The 18,691-nt window shown below is 38.5% G+C and overlaps 2 long non-coding RNA genes across 2 annotated transcripts; both read right to left on the reverse strand.

Moving 5' to 3' along the window:
* Positions 1-17,494: 17,494 nt before the first annotated feature.
* Positions 17,495-17,914, reverse strand: LOC143742581 (uncharacterized). Its single transcript, XR_013205495.1, has 2 exons — positions 17,877-17,914; positions 17,495-17,805 (listed from the first exon to the last, which is right to left on the reverse strand). It is a non-coding gene; the product is annotated as an uncharacterized LOC143742581 (long non-coding RNA).
* Positions 17,915-17,978: 64 nt separating this feature from the next.
* LOC143742548 (uncharacterized) lies at positions 17,979-18,482 on the reverse strand. Its single transcript, XR_013205464.1, has 3 exons — positions 18,437-18,482; positions 18,225-18,365; positions 17,979-18,145 (listed from the first exon to the last, which is right to left on the reverse strand). It is a non-coding gene; the product is annotated as an uncharacterized LOC143742548 (long non-coding RNA).
* Between the last annotated feature and the right edge of the window lie 209 nt (positions 18,483-18,691).

Raw genomic sequence — 18,691 nt, forward strand, 5'->3', positions numbered from 1 at the left:
AGTTAAAGTCTTAAATTAGAGTTGTGAGAAGATGGGACGCGTGTGAGATAAACAAGTGCAGCAGTGACAACAGAATCAAAGAACAGGTAACAGAGAAAATTACTCACTGCTCTTGACTAAAGAACGCTTGTAGCTTTAATAAGGATTCATCTATATTTCATTTATAATTTATGCAGTGAAGACTGTAAAGTCTTTGATAACTTCATTCAATTTCTGTGTATTTCCTGACATCAGTAGCAGTATTGGTATCAGTGATACTGGGCTTCATTCATAAAAAAAGATGCCATTAAACAATTATTTAAAATAAACTTCTTTATGTTGTTTATACATTAATTTGGAGATTAAGCAGCACAACTGTTCAACATAATGAAAAATGTTTCTTAAGCATTAAATCAGCAATATTAGAATGAATTCTAAAGGATCATGTTACACTAAAGACTAGAGCAGGGATCTCAAACCCTTCTCCTGGGCCCGGTTTTTCAAAAGGTTTAATCCGGATAAAATTGATCCGGATTTAGTAATCCCCTTTTTTTTGCGATCCATGATCACGTAATCCAGTTTACTTTTGAGCCAGTTTGGATCAATCTGATCAGGATAGGAACTTTTCAGGATCACCAAATCTGGATAACCAGTGCTCAAACAGGATAGGAAATCACAATGTAGAACTATAGATATGTAAAGAGCAACAAGTAGAATAGCCAGTGTGGGTTCAATATAAGTTTATTTTTATTTGAAATGAAAACACACACATTTAAAAAAAAAACTAAAAACAAGAAAAAACCCACCCCATCCTCTTCCAGCAGTCCGGTCATCTGAAACCTACAACACAAACACTGTACATCAAGGATATTTATAACAAGTTTCAAATATAGATGTATTGAATTAAAATAAAAAGACTTCTGATGTGGAGAGACCAGCTTGTCTGAGCGTAGCCTTTAGTAGGCGGATCTCAAGTCTGGCCTTGGTTTGCTGCAGTTTGGTCAGAGTCAGTTGTTCCTCTGCCAGACGAAGCTGTGCTTCTGCCCTTTCAGTCTCTTTTTGCAGAAGTGCCTTGTAGTCATCATCTTTGTTTGCTGAAGGGCGCTTCAAGAGATCCTGTGGCAACTACCACTGGCTCAACCAATGAGGATCCAGCTTCTTCCTCAGGAACAGAGCTGAGATTCAATATAAATACGCTCTCTGGATCAGCCTCAGGAAGAACTGGCAGATTCTCCTCCTCCTCCCCAATACAAGGCTCGCCATCCCCTACAACACCTTGAATACCATGGAGAGCTTGGGACTTCTCACCTCCAATGATGTCGAGGACCACATCTGTGTAATCTCCCATCTTAAATGGCTTCTTGCCTGTTTGTGGGTTTTTGGCTTTAGCATGGTCCTTTGTTGCCCTGGCCTTAAGATTCTTCCACCGCAATTTGATTTGGTCTGTGGTCCTCCTCTGGCCAGACCCTATGGCATTCACATTTTCTGTGATTCAAATCCAAACATAATTTTTCTTTTTGTTGGTATCCTTAGCAGAATTAAAACTTCCCACTATTGTTCCATAATGGCACCGAACATCCTCTAGAAGTGCATTGGTTTCAGCAGCAGTGAAGTTACAGCTTCTTGAGTCCATGGGTCCGTTGCTTTACTATAGAGAACATTGTTCATCAATTATAGGCCTTTGGTCCAATTGCCTCAATTGAACACAAGCCAAAACTAATCAGTTGTAATAGGTGTGTTTGAAAAGACCAATTACACAGCCATATAAATCAGCCTTTCTCAGAGGATTCACAGAGAGACAGTGAAATGGCAGGTGTTGTCCACCGCCACCACCACTTTGCCAGGAGAGGATACCGTCAAAGGGTGTATGTTGAACATACCAAGCCACTGGAGCAATACACCACTGAGGAGCTGTATGTCCGGTTTCGCTTTGGGAAGGCTGATATAGAGTACCTTGTGAACCTTCTCAGGCCAAAACTTCAATGCAGAACCCAAAGGAGTCATGGTCTGTCAGTGGAAGACCAGATCCTCATTGCTCTGATTTTATGCATGTGGGACTTTCTATTAAGTTGTTGGTGACCATTTGGGAGTGGTGAAATCAGCTGTGTGTGATGTGGTGAGAGATGTGTCAATCGCACTGGCCTGCCTGGTCAATGAATTTATTTGTTTTCCAGAGGCCAACCAGATTGCCCAGGCCAAGCGCAGCTTTTTTCTTTTGGGGAATATGCCCAATACTATTGGAGCAATCGACTGCACACATGTGCATATACAAGCACCTCGTGAGAATGAATGGGAGTTTATAAACAGAAAGGGGATGCACAGCATCAATGTCCAACTTGTGTGTGATGCTGACCTCATCATCACCAACTGCGTTGTCAAGTGGCCTGGGTCTATCCATGATGCACGCATCCTGAGGGAGAGCGCTCTATATAGAGACCTCCAAACCAAACGACCTGATGGCATAATATTAGGAGACAATGCCTACCCACTCCTACCATGGCTTATGACTCAAAGTCAAAATCAAAGTCAAATTTATATATAAAGCACATTTAAAACAACTTCTACTGACCAAAGTGCTGTACATATGGGATCAGTTGATCAGAATATAATAACAAATAATAAATACAATAGAATATAGAACATAAAGTAGTGTAACGGCCAATGTAACCTGCTTATTCAGTGTTGAAAGCTCTAGAGAACAGGTATGTTTTTAACCTGCATTTAAACTGATCTATGGATTGTGCAGATCTAACATGAAGTGGTAGGCTATTCCACAGCCGTGGTCCTGCCACTGAAAAGGCTCTGTCGCCTCGAGTGGTGAGGCTAGTTTTAGGGACAGTCAAAAGGAGCTGGTCTGCTGACCTTAATGCTCTGGCAGGAGCATAAGGGTACAGCATGTCAGAAAGATAAGGTGGTGCAGTGTTAGTCAAACATTTAAAAACTGTTAATAAAATTTTAAAATGCACTCTAATGGCGCTTTTCCACTGCATGGTATGGTACGATTCGGTTTGGTACGGCACGCTTTGGCGCTTTTCCACTGCATGGTACGGTACGGCTCGGCTCGGTAGGGCTCACTTGTGGCGATTTTCCACTGCATGGTACGGTACGGTACGGCTCGCTTCGGCTCGCTTTAAATGGTACCGCCTCTGTTGAGGTTCCAAGCGTACCGTACCGATACTAAAATGTGACGTGGAAGCACTGTAGATCACTGATTGGTCAGACAGACAAAATCGTCACTACCAGCGTCATTGTATTTGCTAGACATCAAACCCGCTAGATTTAAATAGCCAGTAACAGCCACCGCTGTAGCTTGCTTGACTTGCTTGAAGAAAAAAAACTTCCAAAAAATAAATGGCTGAATCGTGGTCAGTGGACGAGAAGCGCTGACGTTCCTCTTGTTGGTTGCCGAGGACCGGATAAACTATAACGATCAGTCATAATCCCACCCACTTTGAAGCGGTACTAACTGCAGTGGAAAAGCAACCAAGCTAAAGCGAACCGAGCCGTGCCGCACCGAGCCGAGTCGTACAACGCAGTGGAAAAGCGAAGCGAGCCGAACCGTGCAGCGCCGAACCGTACTGAGCCGTACCATGCAGTGGAAAAGCGCCATAGAAGATACAGAGAGCCAGTGTAATGAGGCCAGCAGGGGGGTGATATGATCCCTTTTTCTTTTCCCTGTCAGCAGCCGGGCAGCCGCATTTTGTACCCCCTGGTGGTGGCGAAGAGGGCGCCGTTCGAGTCCGCAGTACAGCGAATTACAGTAGTCCAGCCGCGATGTCACAAAGGCATGGACTTCTCTCTCCAGATCTTTCTTAGGGAGATAGGTCTTGATTTTACTAAGTAGTCTTAAATGATAAAAGCTGCTTTTCACCACTGCACAGACCTTAAACTTAAAAAAACTTAAACCACAGTCAAGAAGCACTCCTAGATATTCGTGCTTGGGCGAGAGAATGAAGCTAATGGGCCAATGGCACTGTCCCAGCCCTTCAGACAGTCTGTTTGCCCAAAGACCACAATTTCAGTTTTGCTTTTATTAAGGCTTAAAAAGTTTGAGTCCATCCAGGACACCACCTCCTTAAGACAGTCCTGTAGAGTTTTGATTTCAGAAAAGTCATTTGTGCTCAGTGGGAGTTAGACTTGTATATCATCCGCAAAACAATGAAATGCCACATTGTGCTTCTTAAAAATGGACCCAAGCGGAAGCATGTACAGTGCAAATAAAACAGGGCTTAAAATTGCACCCTGAGGCAGGCCGAAATTTAGTGGCATTATTGAAGAGGAGTGCTCGCCGAGATGAACTGAGAAGCTTCTGTTGGATAAAAATGATTTAAACCACTGAAGGGCAGTACCCTTAATGCCCGCATAATGCTCTAGACGAGATAAGAGTGTGGCATGATCTACAGTGTCGAATGCGGCTGTTAAATCTAAAAGCACCAGAACAGTAGATTTGCCTGAATCAGCAGCTAAAAACAAATCATCTAAAACTTTTAAGAGGGCTGTTTCTGTGCTATGCCGGGGTTTAAAGCCAGATAGGAATAATTCAGTGATTCCATTCTCATCAAGGTGAGACTGTAGTTGATCATATACAACTTTCTCCACAATCTTAGACAAGAATGGGAGTTTAGAAATAGGTCTAAAATTTGATAACATTGTGAGATTAAGGTTTGTTTTTTTCAACAGGGGCTGGACCACAGCATGTTTGAAGGCAGCCGGGAAGCAGCCAGACAATAGTGAAGAATTAATAAAATCCAAAATGAGAGGTCCATGTGTCGGGAAAAACCTCTTTAAGGAGGCGTGGCGGCATAGTGTCTAGTGGACAGTTTGAGGGCCTCAGCTGTTGAACAACTTTAGTTAAAAAAGACAGAGACACCATCTCAAAGTGATCAAACACAACAGCACATGTAGAGAGTTTCTGAGGCTCAGACACACAAGGAGTAAGAGAGGACCTTACAGCACACACCTTCACATAAAAGAAGAAAATAAATTTGTCACATGATTCGGTTGATGATTCAACGTCAGCGCAATCACAAGGGTTTAAGAGGGAATTTAACATTTTAAAAACAAACTTGTGACTTCTTTTCTAACAGCAAATACACCGGCGCATGCACGCTTCAACGCTGCTCATTGCAGAGCAAGATGTGCAATTGAGCGTTTAAATTGAGTTCTTAAGAGGCGCTTTGCATGCCTTAACTACCTGAGAGTGGAACCACAGAAAGCATGCAACATAACCCTTGCCTGTATTGTCCTGCACAACATCGCTACTAAGAGCAATGTCCCTCTCTGCTGACAATGATGCACCTGAGCCCCTTGGAGACCCAAACCAACCTCCTGCATTCTGCCAGAACGAGCAAACAGGGCGTGCAACAAGGGACGCAATAGTTAGACACTATTTCTGATTTGGATTTGTTTTGGATTTCAAAAATCAGTAATTGCCACTCTTTGCATTTTTTTGGTTATTCTGTAATCATTGCATGCATCACTAATAAATATTCTAAAAACAAAAATATTTTCGATTGGGATGAATATATATATCAATTAGTGACAGAATAAAATTTATTGTTTTTGGTCAATTTTGACAGCTGTTTGGGGATTATTTTATGAGGCCAAACTCTTTCTACTCTGCTGTACTGCTCTACAAAACAAAAAGGCAGTAACTGCATTTACAGTCAAAAATGAGAAATCATTTTCATGACATTCAAGGCATCCTTTGTTATGTGACAAAACATCTTATCTCAAATGTGTGTCGTTTTGGAGAAAAATGGTTATCGTTTGTACAGTAACAGTACTTAGGCTGGATGACAGGATAACTTTAAAGTAATTTTTCTCAGTTCTGCACTCTGCGTAGTTACTGCCTTTTAGCTTTGTATGGCAGTGTAGGCCTATACTGAAAGGCTGAATATGTTAAAGCCTACCTAATCACTGTAGCCTGACGGATGAACAAATAAAATTAAAACCTTATGTATAAATACGATATCTTGTAAGATACTGCATGATCCAAATATAGTATTATTTGAGACATTTTTCAAGCTTTCATTACATTTTGGGCATGAAATCTACGCTGAATCCACCCTTCTGATGGGATCAGTTTAATCCAGATTTTTTGGATCAAAGTGATCCAAATCCTACAAAAAAGTTCTGAAAAACCCAAACTAAAGGTTTGATCCGGATCAAAACCAAGATTGGATTACGTGATCTAATCCGATTATGTAATCCGTTTTTTCTTTTGAAAAACCCATTTTCAAGATTTGATACAATCCGTTATCCAAAATCCTAGTGGATTACTTTTGAAAAACCGGGCCCTGGAGATCTACTGTCCTGCAGACTTCAGTTCCAACTAGAGGTGGGCGATAAATCGTTTAGACGATAATATCCAAATTGTTGTCTGGACGATATGCAAAATTGGGATATCGAATATTTCATAATTTGTACAATCCGACCCCCCAAACATGAAAAGAGCTGAAGGAAGTTAAAGAGAAAACAAATAACACACACTATAACCTTCTAAACAATTATATGTAGCGATTTTAATACTGTAGGGGTTTGTTTGACTGTATTTTATTTTTTGTACAAAATCACGATCGTTCCTCAATTGCACGAGAGTAAGCTGCTAAAGTTACTAATTTGCAATATACAACTACGAAGTTCTTACCTGTGTGTTATGACGTTTAAGTTGAAGCAACAATCCAAAATCGTAAAGAGAAAGCAAAATAAGATCATTTTTCCACAAACAACGCATAAGTTAAAAAGTTTTTCTTAAATGTCTGTGGCGTCCTCGAGTGGCGAGCTTCGTGATTGCATCATTAGAAAATTGCGTTGTATGAGTCCAAAAGATGGAATACATTTTCCCAAGAGATCGGTTCCGTACGCATTACAAACCGAACCATTCCGGTGGTTAGACCATTTTTCCTGCCGACCAAAATCCGCGCTGGAGCGAACTCATTATTTTGTGCTTTACGGACCATTTATCATTTCGGACAAATATCAGTGCAGCGCGATACGATCTTGAAGCAACACCGTTACTACATAAGAGATCCAGTAAACAAAGCATTTGAATTCGCCACTTAAGTAATAACATCGCTACGAGATCTAGTGAGAAGCATTACAATTTCTCCATTATTAACTGATCAAACAGCGCTGATGTGGAAACCAGGAGAAATATCGTTCCATGAATGAACTAGTTATAGATTTTAAGTCCACAGATCATTCACCATGGATTTAATGTAGTAACACTAACTTGTAACCATGGAAGTTTGGCAGAAATATTAAAATGCTTTCAAGTATGTCACACATCTTTTTCCAGCACTTCAAAACTCAAATGTTATGTTATTTAAATTTTATTTTTAATGTGATGACCAAAACATTATTTGTTCATCCTTCAAAGATTACCCCCATTTATAAAACTAAAAGTTTCAAGATGTAGGAAAACTCAGTTATTTAAAAAAAAAAATTCTATTAATAAATAGGAAATTTCTATGGTATTTCTTTATTTTTGCTGTATCGAAAACGTACCGAACCGTGACACCACTGTATCGTATCAAAACAAACCGTGAATTTTGTGAACCGTTACACCCCTATTAAAAATATAAAGAACAATAAAGACTTTGAATAATAAATGACTATTGAATAATATTTTATTATTTTAAAAAGTTTAGGAGTCTTTAAATCAATAATGTCTCATATCTTTATGTACTACCCAGATAGCACACGCACGTCGCACAGACATCTGTGCGACGTCGTCGTTATCATCTGGGAGACGTAATTCTAAGGGCGTTTGCTCATCTGGAAGACGTCGCATAGACGTCATTATCAGACATTCAAATGACATCCATTGGATGTATTGGAGACGTTAACAATTAGAATCTTATGTCTGTTAGACATCTGATAGATGCTGCATAGATGTCGTTTTTAATTAGACGACGTTCCCTCACGTTCATAAAAACTAGGCTACAGCAGCTACACCAATTAATTGTGTCTACACATGAGTACACGCATTTTTCACTCAGAATGAAAGCACACAACAGTTGTCTATGATTTGAATGTTTTTATTAGTGTTTGAAAATAACCATTGATTTATTAAATTTTATTCAAAATCTCTAACAAACAATACAAAAGAACACAACGTGGCTTTTAAGAGGGCGTTCTCCCTGGAGCCAAGCGGAGATAATCCTTTACGTGCTTTTCAGCCTCTGCTTCTGTTGGCGATGGAAGAATAGGATTCTTCATTGCGGCTCCTGTGTGTTAAAGGTAAAATCAAATCAATTTAACAAAAATCTAAATATATATATATATAGGCTATATATATAGATTTTTTTTTTTCAAAATATAAATAGAATAAAATATATAAATATAAATAGCTAAGATTTTACTGGGTTCTTATGAGTTTGGGCAAGGACTTAAGCAATATGTTTGCAACACACTGCCGTTCAAAGGACCATTTTTAAATGTTTTTAAAGTCTCTTCTGCTCAGCCAAATAAATGCAGCCCAAAAATTAAAAATAAAATAACCTAGTAATATTGTGAAATATTATGACACTTTAAAATTAATGTTTTCTGTTTGAATATATATATATATATATATATATATATATATATATATATATATATTATTAGCCTATACAAATTATATAATTTATATAAATAATAATAATATAATTTATATATTTTATATATTTATATTTTTAAAATCTATATTTAAAATGCTCCAGTGCATATGCAAGTGACCGCGCCCCGAAATCTGCTATTAGCTTCTTATTTATTAAATCCAGGTAATTGGTTGATGAAAAATGTATTCAAATTTATGTATTTAATGTATCACAATTTATTCAAAACGAAATTCACCTTAAATAAAGGCTTTCTACAAATCAAACTTAATTAATTGGCCAAAATCATCTCTGACCATTTCTCCCGATATATTGGCCATCTGTTCATTTTTTTCATAATCAACATAGGTGAAAAACAAATAGACCCTCATCCTAGACAAAAAAAATAATAATTATGCTTTTTCTTTGATTGATTTCATTTCCAGTGGTGCTGAAATTCTGCATTAGGAACTTTAAACTTCGCTTTATTGTCATACGTTTCAGACTCTTGGGCACGGCGTTATGGGTGGGCCTGACGGGCCTAGGCCCACCCACTTTTCAACAGGCCCACCTTAAACATTTCTTCAAAAATGTTTTGTCAAGAATTATTCAAAAATCGGCAATAAGCTCATAATTTGTGCTAAAATAGGCTAGTCTAAATGTTTAGGTTTAAAAAAAAAATTAAAAAGCTGGTTATGTCTATTTTGATGTTTCTGCGCAAGTTCAGCAGAGTGTTCGGGGTTGTTCCGATCAGAGCATGTGTAGAATGGCCTGCTGGTTCGAACTTCGAAGATATGTGGAATAAGGCCTCCGACTATTTTTCCCCCCTAGTCGAAGTTGTTCATTTAAGCCATTAGTGGGCAAATCGCCCCTTTATATTAATTTAATTATAGGCTGCTTAAATAGGGCAGGCTATAGCCTACTATGGAAGCTTGTTTCCGCCATAGAATAAACATTTTAAAAGATAATTGCGTCTTTTTATCTCACAATTGCGAGTTTACATCTCACAATTCTGACTTTATTCCTCAGAATTGCGAGATATAAAATCAGAATTGCGTGAAATAAAGCCGCGATTGCGTGTTATAAAGTCAGAATTGAGTGAAATAAAGTCGCAATTGCTTCTTTTATTTATTTATTTATTTATTTTACCCCAGAATAGTTTATCTCACAATTCAATTCTGACTTTGTAACACCCAATTGCGACTTTATATCATTCAATTCTGCCTTTATATATCCCAATTGCGTATTATAAAGTCAGAATTGCGAGATATAAACATGCAATTCTGTGAAAAAAAAAGTATATTTCTCGCACTTTATGCAATTTTGACTTAATAACACACAGTTGCGACTTTAGGCCTATATCACGCAATTCTGACTTTATAGTTAACCTGCAATTGCCACTTTATATCACGTAATTCTGAGATAAAAAGTCAGAATTGTGAGATTAAAAAAATCGCAATTACATTTTTTATTTTTCACTCTGTGGCGGAAACATGCTCCAGTTGTCGTGCAATGCAAGTGATCGTGCCGGCGCCTTATTACATTGTCTGCTATATATTTGCAATTTAGATACAATTTATAGGCTACAAAACGAAAATCTTTAGAAAATAAAAATAAAATAAAAAGTCTTTCTACAAAACAAAACTCAAGTGGTCAAAATAATGTTTTACCCACTCCATGTCTCCAGAAATATTGCAGCTTCAGCGCTTATCATGAGCTTGTGAAAGTGTGAAAATAATTTCCAGTAAAGGACAATGTTGCAACAGTCATTGTTTAGGTACCTTAAAAACAAATGTCAACGATTCTTACCATCTTTTTCATCATCCCTCTTTCAGATAATCGTCTTTCCAGATTATCTAGATCTTCCATGGATGTGAGAGGAAAGACATCATCCTCACTGTCCTGCACCAGCACTGGAACATTGGAACGGCCTGCAAGGGACTGGACTACTGAAGTCAGGTGATTCATCTTCATGTCCAATTCATGCAGTGTCTCCAGAATCACCCTCTCAACAGCTGCAATACAGTAGGTTTATCTGGGCGAGTATCTTTATTAAACTTAAAAATTTACATTTTACAAATTTAGAACTTCAATTTAACGTACGTGTACATTGATCAGAGATGCAACTCCATCGACTCACACCAGAAGCACCTGCAAGAACAAAAAGTTCTTAAAGGGATACTCCACTTTTTTTGGAAATAGACTTATTTTACAACTCCCCCAGAGTTTTTGAATCCATTCAGCCGATCTCCGGTTCTGGCAGTACCACTTTTAGCATAGCTTAACATACATCATTGAAGTGCACAAGACCATTAGCATTTCTCCCAAAAAAATTACCAAAGTGTTTCAATATTTTTCCTATTTAAAACTTGAGTCTTCTGTAGTTACATCGTGCACTAAGACAGACGGAAAATGTAAAGTTGCAATTTTCTAGGCTGATATGGCTAGGAACTATACTCTCATTCCTGAGTAATAATCAAGACACTTTACTGCCGTACCATGAGTGCAGCAGGCGTAATGACTACACAAACTTAGTCCCGGTCACGTTGGAAGCTGGGCACTATTTTCAGGCGCTGCGGCATATCATTACGCCTGCTTCACTCATGGTACGGCAGTAAAGTGTCTTGATTATTACTCAGGAATGAGAGTATAGTTCCTAGCCATATCAGCCTAGAAAATCACAACTTTACATTTTCCGTCGGTCTAAATGCACGATGTAACCACAGAAGAGTCAAGTTCTAAATAGGAAAAATATCGTAACACTTTGGTCATTTTGTTTTGAGAAATGCTAATGGTCTTGTGCACTTCAATGATGTATGCTAAGCTATGCTAAAACTGGTACTGCCAGAACCGGAGATCGGCTGAATGGATTCAAAACCGGTAAAACTCAACAGTTTAACTCTGGGGGAGTTGTAAAAGCCTTTTTCCAAAAAAAGTAGAGTATCCCTTTAACAGCGTTCCTACACATTTTCAAAATTCCATACTTTTCCAGACCAGATTTCCGAACCCCTCTGTAGATTTTGAGATCATATTTTAAATGTTCTATGCATTTCCGAATATTCCCTTTGACATGTGTAATGCAGCTTTTTGCAAAGTTATAAAGATGACAGTATCCAGTTTATCGCTTAGTATGATTATTTAATGATGTATATATTTTTTACTGGGTGTTCAAAATATGTAGTTTTATATTGTGTAGTTCTCTGGCTAACCGGCTAACTCACGTTAATGTTACATGAGTCATTCGGCTAACATATTTACTTTATTCGTCTCTCATCCACCCTCAATTAACTAAAATGTTATTTTATAACAAGTTTATTTGCAGTTAACCAAGGGGTAAGTATAGTTTTACTTTTCCAATTCCAATCATACCAGTCTACCTCTTTATTTAACTGACTTAAACAAATTAGGACCTGCTTGAAGAAAATAACTAGATGACAAACTTTTAAGACTAATCTAAACTGTTAATGTAGCCAGCCACAGATAATTAAAATGTAATCTCAAAAAGTTACATTACATGAGTCTTTGTAATGTATGTAAATGAGATGAGTCTTTTTTTTTTCTTTAAAAAACAAATAACTTACTCTGTGTTCTTGCTTGGTGGGTACTTGCGGGTCTCAGTTCAGAGATTGTGTCCTCTGATGGATTATATAGAACATTTTACATTTCCTTGTGTTAGACTGTTATTCATGGGCAGTGTATGTGTTTCCTGCATGTGCTAGCTAGCGAATGGTTTGTTACCTTGAATGTTGGGTGAGTGTTCACCCCAATCATCTTGGGGCTCGTCTGTCTGGGACAAGCTCACTGGAGCTGAGAAAGGTGAAGTTGGTAAGTTGCATTTGCTACCATGACAGTGCATGAAGCTGGTACACAAGGATTTCCAATACCTCAATAATGACTGAAATTGGCTTTTTTTAAAAATATATATATATATTTACTCTGCATTCTTCCCTGATGTGTAGAGGGTCTTGGGTGTTGATAGGGTCTCTGGAATGTGTTCTCTAATTATGCAGAAAAAAAAGTCAAATTGCTTTGTGTTAGACTGTGACACGTTGCAATGAATGTGTTTTTGATTTCTTCCATATACCAATTAATGCTGTTTTACCTTGAATGGCAGGTGGGTGTTCATGCCAATCATCTTGGGGCTCGTCTGCCTGGGACAAGCTCACTGGAGCTGAGAAAGGTGAAGTTGGTAAGTTGCATTTGCTACCATGACAGTGCATGAAGCTGGTACACTAGGATTTCCAATACCTCAGTAATGACTGAAATTGGCTTTTTTTTAAATATATATATATATATATATATATATATATATATATATATATATATATATATATATATATATATATATTTACTCTGCTTTCTTCCCTGATGTGTAGATGGTCTTGGGTGTTGATAGGGTCTCTGGAATGTGTTCTCTAATTATGCAGAAAAAAAGTCAAATTGCTTTGTGTTAGACTGTGACTCGTTGCAATGAATGCGTTTTTGATTTCCTCCATATACCAATTAACCCGTTTAATCCCACCGGTTTTGTGACCAATTGTGCCCGCAACTTTTTTCTCATTTCTGGAAGCTCTAAAAATGTTATTGACTTTGGGCAAGAAATTCAACTTTTAAATGACAACATAGATTGTCTTGATTAAAATCAATTAATGTCATGTGACTAGTGTGAAAGGTCACATGACCAGATCAGTTCACTTCCTGCTTGCACATCTAGAAGAAGATTTCTTCCTCAGACTACTACAAAAAAGTAGTATATAAAACATGTTAATTTACAGATAGAACTATTATATTTTGTACATATATTCTTTAAAGGGTCTACTACTGATATATTTTGAGAATTATACTCCTGCATAAATATTTTGCTCATAAGACTTGCAAATTTGTTTACGGTCCCAAATTGTGACCGGTAGTACAACAGGATAACAGTGCTTCAATTGAAAACGCAGGTATTGGCTGGCATTGGCAGGTATTGGCAATCCTACACTGAATATACCACATCTGTGAGGAGGATGGATGATCTTGGCACAGGAGAAGTGCTCACTAACACAGATTTAGACAGATTTGTGAACAATATTTGAGAGAAATAGGCCTTTTGTGTACATAGAAATGGTCTTAGATCTTTGAGTTCAGCTCATGAAAAATGGGGGCAAAAACAAAAGTGTTGCATTTATAATTTTGTTCAGTGTAGTTATGAGTATCCCAGAAACGTTCAATGTGTTGGACCTTCTAGACGTGCATGACCCCCTTCCCCCCACCCCCACCCCCAATTGAAAGTGACTGTGATAGTGATGGCTCAGATAGGGAGTACCAGGGTGAAACGGCCCATTTGACATAGACATGGTCTAGCCCATAGGGGTCTAGCCGAACAAGCAGAAGTTCCTCCAGGGTGTAACTTTGTACATGACAACCTTTTCACCCACTAAGCCTTCTTCATGAAATGACAAAACGAGATATTGGATGATTTGTAATGAATTGTCTCAATAGGTCTAATTGAAGAATTTGAATGAATTCTGACTATGTTGTTTCCCACCGGTCACTATTGTGACGAGTATAAAACCTAATATTTCACTAACTTAACCAACATAAAATCAAAAAAGGCATATTGTTTGAGTGTTAGGGAGGTCTAAGGAGTAAAATGCATGTACTCAAGTTGCAAGAAGAAATTTGGGATTAAATGGGTTAATGCTGTTTTACCTTGAATGGCAGGTGGGTGTTCACGCCAAGCATCCTGTTGGTGCTCTGCGTGAGAGAAGCTCACTCTTAGATCTTGACATTAGGTACTCGTTCTACTGCTGCTATGTGTGAGACAAGACTCATAACTTACGTGGTGTTCTTCCTTGCTTGGAATTTGAAGGTCTCAGGACAGAAAATGCATTCTCTAATGGATTATACAGAAAATGTTGAATTAGTGTGAGGTTGTCTTTTATGTGCAGTGATTGTAGGGATGGACAATATATTATATTTTTAAGATATAACGGTAAAAGTATTCTCAAGATATGAATTAGTCTTCCAGCAATAATAATGATAAAGCCTCTGAAGTATTTCTGTTTTAGTCCCATTCACAGCTCACATGCAGCGCAATAACTTATCTCTTCCTTCTAGTTAATTTATAACATCAAAAAAACATGAACGAATATAAGGAGGAGTGTTGTTTTAACTGTGGAAAGATGTCAGTACACTCTGTTTTTCAAGTTCAAATCCTCCAATGTAAATCTACTAACTCTTCTGACTGCTTTGTCTGACAAAAATGGTGGATTAGGCGTATTTTGATTGGTCAGATCGCCTGTCAATAGAACTCCATTCGAAGGGTCAATTGTAATAAATATTCTTTGTTTTATTAATGTTTTTTTTTTTTTTACCTTGAATGTTGGGTGAGTGTTCACCCCAAGCATCTTGGGGCTCGTCTGTCTGGGACAAGCTCACTGGAGCTGAGAAAGGTGAAGTTGGTAAGTTGCATTTGCTACCATGACAGTGCATGAAGCTGGTACACAAGGATTTCCAATACCTCAATAATGACTGAAATTGGCTTTTTTTTTTAAAAATATATATATATATATTAGTGCTGTGCGTTAAACGCGTTATTAACGGCGTCAATTTTTTTATCGCGAGATTAACGCTCTTTTTGGCCTAGCAAACAACATCACACCGGATAGCTAGACCGGAAACAAAACAACAGGCACGCCGCACGTACTTGTTTGGGCTTGCGCGCCGGCCAAAGCGTAGTAGGCTAACGGTACGTTTTGAGTGGATGGCGCGAGCGCGAGACGCCGATCTAGAGACGTGCACTCTCAACGCAATAGAGTGCGGCGCGGGACTAGATTTGATGGCCGAGTGCGAGGGCGGGCTCGAGCGGTAATGCACTCACTCTGTGTGCGGATACGGGAGAATAAAACGATTCGCGGGACTCCCGCAAACTAGAAATATCTATGAATAAAACATAAAAACTAATACATTTTTATTCATATGTTGCAGAAAAGCAACAAGAACAACTAAAACAAAATAGAAACGATTTACAGGCCAGAGTTTCTTTTTATAACATGTTTGCACCGTTGAGGGATGTAGCCAATCACAGACATATGAAGAAGCATCAGAAGCATTTAAAATAGACTCCCCTCACCGCTCAAAACAGACTTTTTGTTCAGTGCTGAATTCTGTAAGCTGGCAAATCCTCAAATTATAACAAACAAAGTGTATATATTATGAAAGATGCATTGTGCAGTCAGCTTCACTGATAATAACAGATGTGTGAGATTGCGATGAACTGATGTCAGCTTTTTAGGAATTATTAAGGGAGCGCACTTTGCGCGCATTCAGTCATGCCAAACCATGCACTCAGTAGCCTGCTTGCTTTTATGTTATAACAGTGGTTTGTGTGTTAATGCTTTAATAACAAATAATTTATCAGGAGCATTTATGCTGATGTGTATGGTGGCGACACGTAGGCGAAAGTATTTGGAGGTAGCCTACAAAAAAAAGAGTGTATTTGCGGGCGGGAGCGGGACAAAAATGTTGCGGGCGGGAGAAAGTAACATAGAAAATAGTTGAGAACGTCAGTTATAACGACCCACGTATGAAAAAAATTGACGGGTTTAAATCGGGCTTGGGCTCATAATTACAGTTTATGTGTCGGGCCGGGCTCGGACACAATGCGCACGGGCTCGGGTCGGGCTTGATTTTTTTGGGCCCGATCTAAGCTCTACAATGGATGACTTCAGACAGAAGCACATGGATACCACAGCTAAGAACAAACTTACTGCTGATCCACTTTTCCATGTTGATAAGAGCATTAAAATTAGAAAAAATAATGAGACAAATAGAAATCAAGGGACATTTAGAATAGATAAAAATGTGCGATTAATCGCGAGTTAACTATGGCATTAATGCGATTAATCGCGATTAAATATTTTAATCGTTTGACAGCACTAATATATATATATATTTACTCTGCATTCTTCCCTGATGTGTAGTGGTTCTTGGGTGTTGATAGGGTCTCTGGAATGTGTTCTCTAATTATGCAGAAAAAAAGTCAAATTACTTTGTGTTAGACTGTGACTCATTGCAATGAATGTGTTTTTGATTTCCTCCATATACCAATTAATGCTGTTTTACCTTGAATGGCAGGTGGGTGTTCATGCAAAGGCTCGTCTGCCTGGGACAAGCTCACTGGTACATCTGGAGCTGAGAATGGAGATATTGGTAAATTTTGTATGTAATTAAAATATTTTCATGACAAAAATAACTGATTAAAAATGTAAACTCACAATTGCTGAACTTTCTATTTGGTGTGAGCAGGGGTCTTACAACAGGACCTGAAAAAAAATAAAAGCACTCAGCAGTTACATATACATCTAGCAACCATTTAACTAGTTTAATTGTTTTTCTACCTTTTGTCTTGATGTTTCCTTTTGGTGTAGGTGGGGCTTTTGGTGTAGGTGGGGCTTTTGGTGTAGGTGGGGCTTTTGGTGCACGTGGGGCTTTTTCTCTGTTAATAATTTTCTTTTTTTGGGGGGGGGGGGGTATCATGAGGCTCATCATCTGATGTATATATTTTCCTTCTAAAAGCAAAATCATGGTTGTAGATTAATTTACAAAGCAGGAATAGATTAGTGATAACACTGCCCTGTTTGTCAACTAAAAGAAAAAGAAAAAAGTACCCCCAAAAAAGAATTACAATGTAATTTCCTTTCCCAAACGTTGCTCCTAGCCATTACATTACATTTACGTGTATCTATTCTTAAAGTAAAATATGCTTTGACAACTTACTTGTGAATTCTTTTTCCAGGTGTGGCAGGCAGTACAAGAGAGGGAGGATAGAGAGAGAGTAAGAGAGACAAAGAAAAATCGACTACGCCACCCTGGTCGCTAAGCCAGGGAAGTGTCCTATTAAAGACACACAGGTTCGGTGTTTCCCTTACATAAATACTCCGAGACGTGGATATGGAAAAATACAAAAATATATTCTTTATTTAGACAAAGATAAAATACTGGCGTGCCAGTCAGTTAGGTTCAATTATAACATCACACAATAAACAGCTCACAGGACTCGTGGTCACCCGAAGCAGGACGAGCTAGTGCCAGACGTCGCTAGTGTCAGCGATGGTAAAAGAGCACCCACACGTGCACTACACGTCACTCAAATCACGTCAACCAAGACCAATCACCTTGGATTGCAGACCACACACTGTGTCTCATCAGGACCCGCCACCTTAATTGGACAACTAGCCCTCCTGCTCCGGGCTCACAGTGCCTGAAACACAAGAAATAAAGAATTATATAAAATAATAAATCAAAGCAAATAAATCAAACAATTATCCTCACCTATGGGTACCCATATACAGGACACAACATGCGAGACATACAATAATATACGTAACTAAAAGAAAACACTCCGCAATCCACTCAAACCTGCGCTCATCAGTGTCAGTGATGGTGAATGGATCGCTACGGGCCAACAGGAACAATCTCCCCAGGCCGGTTACCACTCACAATCCCTCTTTCCCTTGGGACCAGTCGGGGATAATCTCACAGTGAGCAAAGAAAATAAACAGTAATTATAATACAAATAAAACACAAAACAACACCCAAAACTAAGAAAACAAAACACCAATTACCAAGCAAACTGATAAATCAACAAGCAAACCCCAAAAAGCACAAAAGGTAAATTACACAGAAAAACAAAACAGAATTACACACGCAAGCAAAATAACTCAAACAAAAACATTAATAGGAACAGAACAGCAGCGACGACAAGTCCTAGAGCAGGCAAGTGTAGTCTTCAAGTGCCCTTAAAACGGCAAATCGATCCACCTGCAAAAGCCGGACTATGAGCTAAAATATGCATAGCATTAATTTACTGTTGTACAATTGATCACACATACCAAACATGCGGAGATCGCGCCACTCGCCCAGTCGACAAGAGATGAAAAGCCCAATGATACGCTGGAATACACAGACCCCATAATATTAACTATTCGCTCATTAATTAAATACAGCCAAAAGGGCCAAAGAGAGACCTACCAGGAAGTCAAGCAGCAATACACCCCCGATGCCGAATGCAATTCATACCGAAACGGTGGTATCCGGAAAACAGCGCGTGTTGCCAGGCATGCAACCCTCAGCACAACGTGTGCTTT

The sequence above is a fragment of the Siphateles boraxobius genome, unplaced genomic scaffold (assembly GCF_051911475.1).
Source record: "Siphateles boraxobius isolate OS27281-9 unplaced genomic scaffold, OSU_SipBor_1 19, whole genome shotgun sequence".
In the NCBI taxonomy this organism is placed as follows: Eukaryota; Metazoa; Chordata; class Actinopteri; order Cypriniformes; family Leuciscidae; genus Siphateles; species Siphateles boraxobius.